General features: G+C 45.9%; 1 long non-coding RNA gene across 1 annotated transcript; it reads right to left on the bottom strand.

The window, feature by feature from the left end:
• Positions 1–4,294: 4,294 nt before the first annotated feature.
• Positions 4,295–6,939, bottom strand: LOC120094852 (uncharacterized). The gene is made up of 2 exons (XR_005489548.2): positions 6,792–6,939; positions 4,295–4,740 (listed from the first exon to the last, which is right to left on the bottom strand). It is a non-coding gene; the product is annotated as an uncharacterized LOC120094852 (long non-coding RNA).
• Between the last annotated feature and the right edge of the window lie 3,359 nt (positions 6,940–10,298).

The following is a 10,298-nucleotide window of genomic DNA, read 5'->3' as shown; positions in this document are numbered from 1 at the left end:
TCTCAGTCCTCAGCCCGTGCCTTCTTCCTCATCAAAGATGTCTCCATGGTGAGATGAGAGAGAAGTGGCTTTCGATGGTTCTTGTGGGTGCCAGCAAACAGGAGGCAGGAGGGGGATGTGGGCAACATCAGCTCAAGGTAGCTGAAACTCTGATACCTGACTGAGAGCTCTTTGATCAAACCCATGAGCCCAGAGGAGCTGTTGCTTAGAACCATCTTAACTCTATACTTCAAACCTACTACAGCAGGGTGTTTGTGACAGACTCTCGGTGTTTCCCATCATTTGATCCATCTCCACCAAGGGATGCGCAGTGTGGCTTTGAAGACTTTACGTGCTCCTGTTGTACAGAAAATCAACACCCCTGCTAAATTCTATAGAAAGGGACAAAACCTCTCAAAGTTGCTCTTAGAAATGAATTATCACCCTTGGCCAATTTAGCGGGACCCGGGTTCCAGCTTGCTTCATAATTCCTCTTTTCCTATTTGTTTTGATTCTGGGTTTTGTATTGTTTTAAAGAATAAGACAATGGATGTTAAAGTCTTTTTTCTCAGCTAGCTACATTTGTCATTAATTACAGCACTAGAAAAAGTTTACCCGTTATCGACACAGATTGGTTACCTTCATTTAACTTCCCTTTAACGCCTTTGCCAGCGTCTCTTTCTTATTTTTGAGTCATCTGTAATAATTTGTTCAGTAAGGTGATCTGTGTGCTCATTATTGGAGGCCTTGTGCATCTGAGGCCATTTCCCTAACAGGAGAAAATGTGGTTGCAGAACAATTTCTGATCCATGGAAAAATCAAATTATATTGTGATTGCACTTATTATTCTGGTAAATCTCAGAGCTTTGTAACTCTTTAACTGGGAATCAATCTTCCTCCCTTTCTCTTTTTTCTGTTTCAAATATTATTTTGATGCCGAGCTAAGTCACTCCAGGGATAGCTTATACAGCGGTGAAATGCATTGGCTGTCATATCCACATTAACGTGCTTAGCACTCTGTCTGAGTCATTTATCACATTAGCAACACAATATTGTGACATTTACTCAGCCTTCCATTTGTCTGGTGTCCAGTGTACAGTGCTAATTAATTCATAGATAATACCGGCCACTTCCCATCTGCCTCTACTGCTGCCACTCCCCCTGGGACAGAAGACCCTGCCAAAGACTCGGCTACTTCATTCCTGGTCTTCTATTCATTTACATTTTGAAATTGGCTTCGGGGGTGTCTCTGTCAAGTAGCTAGACAGACTGAGGATCTGCCGTCCCCATGATTGCCTGCTGTGACCCCATCTCTTGCTTCTCAGTCAAGACTTGATGCCTGTAAGTGGTGCCAGGAAGACCATGTATGTGGTCATGTAGGACTTGGCCCAGGATCTAACCACACAACAGGAAGCCAACACTTTAGACTTGCTCACACCCAGTGATGTGTGATGCCCTTGATCTAAGGCCAGCATCTAGGAGCCTGGGTATCATCTCCCTGCTGGGATAAGTTTCTGTTCCATTAGGTTACCCCGAACTGGTCCTCAGCCAGTTTCCTGGAATATCCGTCACCTGTACAGAGAACAGAATGGAAACTTTTAATGATGAGAAGTTATTGTAATTTGTACGACTTTCTTATGTCCTCCTTTTCTGATTGTGGAAATGTTAGTCATGGAGTCTGCACACTTTTCTCTGCCATAACTAAAGTGAGCACAACTGGACCATGTCCCACCAGCCATGCCTGGGGATCACTGCAGAGGGCTCAGGCTCCTCCTTCAATCTGACTGATAAAGGAACCTGCCTCTACTTAACAGAATTGCTGTTGCTGCTGCTGCTGTTGTTATTGTTGTTGTTCTTCTTCTTCTTCCTCCTCCTCCTCTTCTTCCTCCTCCTCTTCCTCCTCCTCCTCCTTCTTTTCCTTCCCTTTTTGTTGCCTCCTACTCCTTTTTCTTCTTCAGTTTTTGCTTTTACATCCTGAATGCTGAGATCAAACAAATGTGCCACCATGCCTGGCTTCTTTGTTTTTCAAAAAAAATTTAAACTTAAAAAATGTTTTTAGATAATTTCATACTTGAGTATGGTACTCACTTAATTTCTGTCCCTATCTCTCTCCTTGTCAACTCCTCCCCACTGTCTCAAATTCATGAGCTTATCTATCTATCTATCTATCTATCTATCTATCTATCTATCTATCTACCTATCTATCTAAAAGATATATATAATATATAATAATATAATATATAATAATATAATATATAATATATATATAGTATATATATTATATCTCGTGCTGAGTCCAATTAGGACTGCATGAATGTGTGTTTAGGGGTGAGCACTTGGGTTTGCATAACCTAACAGAGGCTTGTCCTAGGAGAAGACTGACTCTCCCTCTCTTGGTAGCCTTTAGTTACCTATAGTCTTCGTCTAGGGTTGGGATCTCCTTGTGGGAGAAAGTAATCAATAGTCCTACCTGAGAGTTTTGGGATCATCTGAGATCTGTTAGAGCCCAATACCCAGCTAGGACTCCTATGACAACCACAACCAAGACCAGCATGACAAGATATCCCCAAGGCTACAATGATACTTGTATCTTTGGGGTAACACAGTTGTCTAACTCCACTCAGTTAGGAGGGGGATTTGTGGTTGGGACTGTAAATGTAACCAACTACTTCTGGCTAGTAAGGCCTTAGACCCTAGAGGACAACCTATTATTGTCACTCTTCTTGCACCAGTATCGTGTAGCTACTGTATCCTAGCTGTATCCTAACACTTTCCTTTATCCCTACACCTCTGTGTTACCCTCACCCCTCATCGAAGAAGCTTTTCTTGCAGCAGATGGAGACTATTATACCGAAAGCCACAACTGAGTGCAATGCTTTTGACTCTGTCCACGCCATTCACCGACATTCAGCTACATTTCCAGATGAACACCTGCTCCCAGGAGACCGAGGCGAACAAGTCTTCTGAGACCAGGCCATTGCCTCTTGATTTCGACATGAAAGGGTGGAGCAGTCCAAGGGCCCGCATAGGGCACAGTAGGAGGGTCAGACAGGTGCTGCTCATCCCATTTGTCTGTCAGGAATTGAAATCCAATCAGATCAGGACTCAGAGGGCAGATGATTCACTGATGAAAGATCAGTGCCCAGGACCTTTGTCTCCCAGAGGCCCTGGCGCCAGTAGAACTTCCTTCAAGCACCAAGAGATCCTAAGTTCATTGTCATGTCTACCTCTTCTGCCTGAGAGCTTTGGGATGGTCTGGACTATCTTAAACCTCTGAGATCTCTTAGGGCCCTACGGATACTAGGCAGTTCTAAACTCAGAGGGCAGGCAGGAGCCCAGGTCCACACGACTAGCAAATGGCTTTGTTGAAGCATGCAGAACCAGGTACATCCTGTGTGTTCATTCTAGGACAGCAGGTGTGCTGTTACATCACGGGGAAGTTGGAATTCAACATGGCCTGAATGTCCTGAAGACTTACTCAAGAAGCGAACCTTACCACACCACCGTGAAGATGAACCAAACTCCTCACAGATAAGTTTCTAGTGACGCCAGGAATATTTAATTAGCAGCTTCAACGCTCCGATACATTGAAATTCTTTGCATCTTCTTTTTGATCTCAGGACTTTCTATTTGAAGCCTGAGTTAAGGCTGAATGGTGGATACTTAAATTTGCTTGAAATAGAATGCCAAAAACCAGAGGCTGAGGTAGAAAAAGTCTTGCAAAGCTAATAGTCCTAGGGAGAGCACCTGTGCAGGCTGGGTACCGCTGTGAATTTTCAGACTGACTGGAGAGTCATTTTAAACAAGAGAAAAATGTGACAGCCTCGTGTTTATAACACTGGGTGACTGAAATTCTTGTTCTTATAAGTTGATAATTATTTGAAATTTAATTTTAGTGGTTTGAAAAGGTATTTTGTGTGTGTGTGTGTGTGTGTGTGTGTGTGTGTGTGTGTGTGTGTGTGTACATGTATCTGCAAGTATATGTGGTGGTCAGAGGTGGACACCAGATGTCTTCCTTAATAGTGTGCCCCCTTTTTTTTGAGACAGGGTCTCTCACTAAACCGTGAGCGCACACATTTGCCTGGGCAGTGAGTTCCCAGAGATTCTCCAGTCTGTACACCCCCAGCACCGGAATTACAATCGCAGACTACTGCACCTGGCTTACATGCATAAATCAGGTTCTTAAGGTGCTGAAGCTGACGTGAGCCACAGATAATGCACACAAATTGCCACGAAAAAGGCAACTGGTCCTAATTAGAAAGCAAAAAAAAAAAAAAAGGGCGCTATTCAGAACACAGCTAAGAACATTTTCACATTTTTGTTTCATTTATGTATTTATCTGTTCTGTGCTTCCTTCCACCATAGCAAAAGGGATTTAAGAGCCAAATTTCTGAAGGCCGGGCTTTTCAGAATCGTGTCCTTTGTACTCCTTTCCTAGAACAGGGGCTTCAGAGAAAGAATGTGAACTATGTGGGGAGAGCCAAGGAATGCGCATGCCCCTTAAATGGACCTGCAGGTCAAAGGGAGACATCCCTGGAATCTGGCTTTGAAGGCAGAAATCAGTGTGATGGATGGATGGCAGGACACTTGAAAGGAAGCTAGGGCAGCGAGGCCAGGTTCCAGCAAGCCAGGGGCTTCCCCACACAGGGAGAGCCAGGGCCTGATCTCGGATGGTGAATCACCGGCTTCAAGCTGTTCCTACGCCTCCTGCACCTAGGAGCCAGTGCACGCGCGCGCCGAGATTTCACCACAGTGGCATGCCTGGAGGTGGAAGAACAGAGCATGGCAGGTGACTGAGCAAGGTTCCCAGCGCTGGCCTGTCTGACCCTCCCACTGCGCCCTATGCAGGCCCTTGGATTGCTCCACCCTTTTGTGTTGAAATCGAGAGTTGATGGGCTGTCCTCCGAAGATGTTTGCCTCAGTCTCCCTGGTGTTATCTAGAGATGCAGTTTTCTCAGCGAGGTCAGGGGAGAACAGCTACACTGCCGTGATGGGAGAGGACTTTTGGGGGAAGACCTATACACTGCTGCTTCCTGGAGAGATGCTCCTCTGAGCCAAGGACGAGGCATCTAGAGCTTCCTGTGTGTCCCAGTCTCACACGACCTGGCACCCTGGGCTGGGTACGAGGTGTTGTAGCTGTTTACCCTAACATGCCTTGCATTCCACAGAAGCGACTCAGTGCCAGCTGCACAGAGCCTCCTGCCTGTGACTTTGAAGGCCCTCCCCACCTGAGGAGGACTGTGGTCTTAGCCCTCAGGCCCAGTTCAAAACCCAGCCTCCAAATGGCTTTCCACTCCCGGGTCCTGGGGCCCAATATGAGGTCTTCTCCCAGCCCTTGCCTGGGCTCACCCATCAAATTGATCCCACACACATAAGCTCCTCCCATACGTTATTATGTAATTGTCACCACTCATTATAAGGATCAAGTATCATTTCAGGGACAGGAACTCATAGATTGAAACACGTATCACGAGGGATGGGGTGCATGTGGAGAGAGATGGGGAAGGGTAGAAAAGAAGAAAGGAGTCAGAGAGAGGAGAAAGTGAGAGTGGGAGAGGAGGGGAGAGGCCAAACATTTCCTTTTATAGCAAACCAGGCCTACCTGGCTGTGGCTAGGTAACTGTTGGGCCGAGCCTAGAAGGAATGCCAACCCTCCCCAGCGCTATTTTCATTGCAGTACCATTTCTACTAAACTCCATGCTGATGGCTATATCTTAACCAAGTGGTGCCTCTTCACATAGGCCAGGCTAGACCCCAGGTGCTGATAACCTGCACTGTATAAAATGCTCCAGGCTCACCCACCCTGTACCCAGCTTAGCCATTTTTTGTGTTTCCCAGTTTCCCTCCATTATCAGATGATTTAATTTCTCCAATCTAAGAAGCGCAAGCTTCTCACTATGGCCACCATTTGTATTTCTCTGACCATTAGTATCACTCATCTTCTTACTCGGCAGCTCTCTCCACTGTGATAATGACCCACGATTGTATCTGATTTACATAAATGCATAGGGGCTCTGTACACACACACATACACACACACATCTGTGTACATTCAGACACATCTGCACATCTGTATATCTATAGCCATCAGTGTGTGTGTGTTTGTGTGTGTGTGTGTGTGTGTGTGCGTGTGTGTGATTATGTGTGAATACACACTTACAACGCTCATGGAGTTATAAAATTTTAGCTTTCATCCTGCACAATTATCATTTACCAGTCACAGATTTCACAACCTTTTTGTAAAAAAACTGGACCGTCAGAACCTAGCCATTGCTTGGTAGCGTTTCTCCCAGCCTCCCCCACAGATACTCACAGGTACCTACTGGGACTTGGCAGACCTGATTTCTCACCTGGGAAATAAATTAACATCGAAGGGGGTTGGTGCTAGGTATTGGCTCAGCAGACCTGCTCCCTGCCCGCTTCCTGACTGCAGGCTCTTGCTGTGGGCCCCACCACCACCCTCAAAAGAAATAAGGAAAGACCCCCTCTTCTCCCAACTGGGCTCTGAGTCTCTTTGGAGACCCTGCCATGCTATGCCATCTATTTCCGGTTCTGAGGCCGAGCACTGTTGGTCTGGCTCCAAGTTTGCTGTGATGGAAGTGAATTATTCTGTTCATGAAGGTGCAGAGCAGAGAAGGGTCCGCCACCCTGTCTTCTCGGTCCAGACCCGCTGGGCATCTGCCTTCTTGCATATCCACAGTCCACCATGGCGCACACTGTACACTCAGGCCAGTCTCCAGCCCCACATCCCCAGAGGCGTGACTGCGCCAGGCGCAGTGCTGCCTTACGCCCCAGTGCAGAATGACACCTACCCCAGTGCAGGAGGCGGTTGGATTTATTTCTCCAGCTGTGGGGTAAATCCAGGGCAGTTTCTTTTCTAGGCTCACTATCAACGTGGCCCACGCCTGTTTCCTCTCTGCAAAACTTCACCTCATTTCTTATTGCATCCACACTTCCTTCTTTTGTGTAAGGAGTCCCCTATTTCCGGTCAAGCCTTATTTTTTTTTCTTACCGTCAGTTACTAGTTACTATTCAAACAAGTATGAGTTTCCCGCGTCCTTTACAGCTGAGCCCAAGAGCATCTCGGGACACTCTCCAAGAGGGGAATCCCCAGGGGACAGCATCTTTGTGGCGCTGGTCACTTTTCTTATGAGAAATTACCTCAGGCAGAGAATGAATCTAATGGAGTTCCTTTCATAATCATTTTGAGAATGTTCATTTTTTAAATTTAAATTAAAAAGTTTTTTGGAAATTAAACAGTGTTTTACATCATTCCTCTCCCCCAATCTTTCCCGGCAACTTCTCCCCAAGTCCACCCTGCACCTTCTATAATGCATAACCTTTCTTTATTATTATTACATACATGTTATATATATATATATATATATATATATATATATACACACATGCACGAATGCACATGTGCGCGCACACACACACACACAAAACCTACTGAGTGCATTTAGCGGTGCTCATATATATGTGTGTGTAAGGCTGACTACTTGGGACTGGATAACCTATCAAGGGATTGGGCTCCTGATAAAGACTGATTGTCCCTCTCAGCAGCCATTGATTGTCTGTAGGTCTTCATCTAGGGGAGAGGCCTTTTCATGGGAACAACTTCCTAGAAAGGTCATGTTATAAACTGCTTTACCGGGAAGCAGAGGACCTGTTTCCTCTATGGAAACTGAGCTAGACTGGGACTGTCTAGTGATGGGCTGTTTTAATGAAAATTATAAATAACGATGCCCTCGGTAATAATTATGCAGTTTTAAAAACATCCCAGTACACTGAAACACCAGCAGATTTTAGGTACAGAGGGCAGTGACAGACCCAGACAGTAAGGGGCACACTCCCTCGTTCTAACCACTCCAGGAGCCGAACGCCAAATCTAACTTCTCTTGCTTCCTCTTGAACAAGTGAGCTGACAGCACAGTTTCGCTATGGTGCTCCCCCAGCCCCAGTGAGGACTCCATCAGACTCGGTATGCCTTTGAATACATGAGTAAAACCCCACCATAGAATTCACACCCCAGGAGTCCTCACTTCATCCAGTTTCCTCTACAACGGTGGTTCTCAACCTTCCTAATGCTGCAACCTGTTAATACAGTTCCTCATGTTGTGGTGACCCCCAACCATAAAATTATTTGTGTTGCTACTTCATAACTTTAATTTTGCTACTGTTATGGGTTATAATACATCCGTGTGTGTGTGTGTGTGTGTGTGTGTGTGTGTGTGTGTGTGTATTTGTTTTGAGATAGAAGTTTGCCAAGGGTTGGTTGGCAAACCACATGTTGAAAACCACTGCTCTTCCTCCATGAGAGGACCGTAGAGCACGGAAACTGATATTCAGAGTTCAGATGCTCACTAGAGACTGGAGAAACTAGATCCAGTGTGTGCACTTCCTAGTCCATTGCCCCCGTTGCTGCACAGAGGAAACACTAAACAAAGGAAAGACATGTGAGTCTAGGCTTAGCAGGAGAGAGAACCATTTCTAAACTCCTGGGCTGACTCACAGTCACGTTTGCTTCTGGAACAGTCCCCTCCCGAGTGGCACTACTAACGATAGTAATTTTTGTGACCTTTAAATTAGGAGTTTATGAGAGATTGCATTTGAGGAAACTGAGGCAGGGAGCAGGAGTAGGCAGTCTTCACCAGGGAGCCGATGCACAGGTGAGGCCTGAAAGTAAAGAAGGATCAAGGTTTCCAAGGATGGTCACTGAGACCGTCCCCATCACCTGAGGAAGACTTGCGGTCTGGGCTGAGTTCACTGGGCTGGAGAGCGAGCAGAGAGACCTTGTAGTCACTGCTCAACCAGCCTCTCATGCATCCTCAAACTCAACTGCCCATTCAGAGGACACGGAGGCATTTATATATTTGGAGCCGTGCCATACCAGATCTTAGGGGACATTCACTGTGATGGAACTTGCCAGAAGGGTTGCAAAACCCTGAGACTGAAGAACCTAGTTTGAAGATCTGGAAGACTAGAGTCTGAAGAATGAAGAAGTGGATAGGGATGGGTCCTGCCATCATTCCTCATTTCCTCTGATCAACAGGGTCATGCTCTGGGTAAAATATCTATCTATCTATCTATCTATCTATCTATCTATCTATCTATCTATCTCTATCTATCTATCTATCTATCTATCTATCTATCTATCTATCTATCTCTCCTTGGAGTTGGGAGCAAGAACTCTGACTCTTCTGATATCCCTGGGCTTCCTGGCCAGGCACTGCCAGTAGGTTACCCCCCTCCCAATCATATCCAAATGTCTCCTTTGGGAAGAGAGAAGACAGTCAGTTGAGGAGTGAGCCCTTTCACTGTGGGAGAGTTTCCCTTATCTGGTGACCACAGATCTGGGATTAACTTATTGTTCTCACCGGCCTGTCACTTGTCCATGAGCACTGGTGTGGCCCTTACTGAGAATACAGACAAACTAAATTCTGGTTTCCCAGTAAATGCTGGTGTATTTGGCGGGAGTTTCTTTCTGTAGAGGGAAGCCAAAGTGTGTGTCTGCAAGCTTTTCAAATCTTCCAACGGAACAATGGAGTTCATGACGACGTGAGAAAACAATGAACTATGGCAGGAAAGGGGGCCTTCGCAGCACAGCCTTCATGTGCTATTTTAATGTGGTCCTCATCGTCACGGAGTCGGCCAGTGAAGTGGTTTTTATCTTTTGTTTTTTGAATTTTGGAACAATGAAATGGCCCGAGTGTTTACATGGGAGTTGGAATTGTTCTACATGCGAACTATGATTCCGTGTCAACACACTTCGATGCGGACAGCTATCAGTCATCAACATGAAGGAAGGAGAGAGAGAAGTCAAGGCAAAAAGTTCCCAAGAGCCTCAGAATCCCAGAATTCAATTAAGCCAAACAGAAATCCTGGCACTTGGTAGAGGCAGGAGGCTCAGGAATTCAAGGCTGGAATGGACGATATAAGTCTTGGTTCAAAAAAAAAAAAAAAGTCAAATGACACACAATCAAGTGTCTCTGTCTGAGCATCTGTGGCTATGATCATAGGATTGGGGTGGTCAAGATGGCTTAGTAGGAGCTTGCTGCCAAGCCTGACGACCCGAGTTCTATCCCTGGGACCCACATAGGTACATACACACACAAAACACATGGTGGGGGTGGGGTGGGAGAGAGAACCAAAGAAAGAAGGAAGGGAGGCTAGGAAAGAAGCAGAAAGGCCAACTCTGGGATTTTTTGGGGGGAGGGGAACAGGATCTCACTGTAGCCCAGACTGGCTTGAATCTCTGTAGCCTTGGCTGGCCTCAAACTCCTATCTCTGCCTCTGTTGTACTGGGATTATGGCTT

Source organism: Rattus norvegicus, chromosome 9, assembly GCF_036323735.1.
Source record: "Rattus norvegicus strain BN/NHsdMcwi chromosome 9, GRCr8, whole genome shotgun sequence".
Taxonomy (NCBI): domain Eukaryota; kingdom Metazoa; phylum Chordata; class Mammalia; order Rodentia; family Muridae; genus Rattus; species Rattus norvegicus.
Note: the sequence above shows the minus strand (reverse complement) of the source record. Positions and strands in the feature narration are given on the sequence as shown.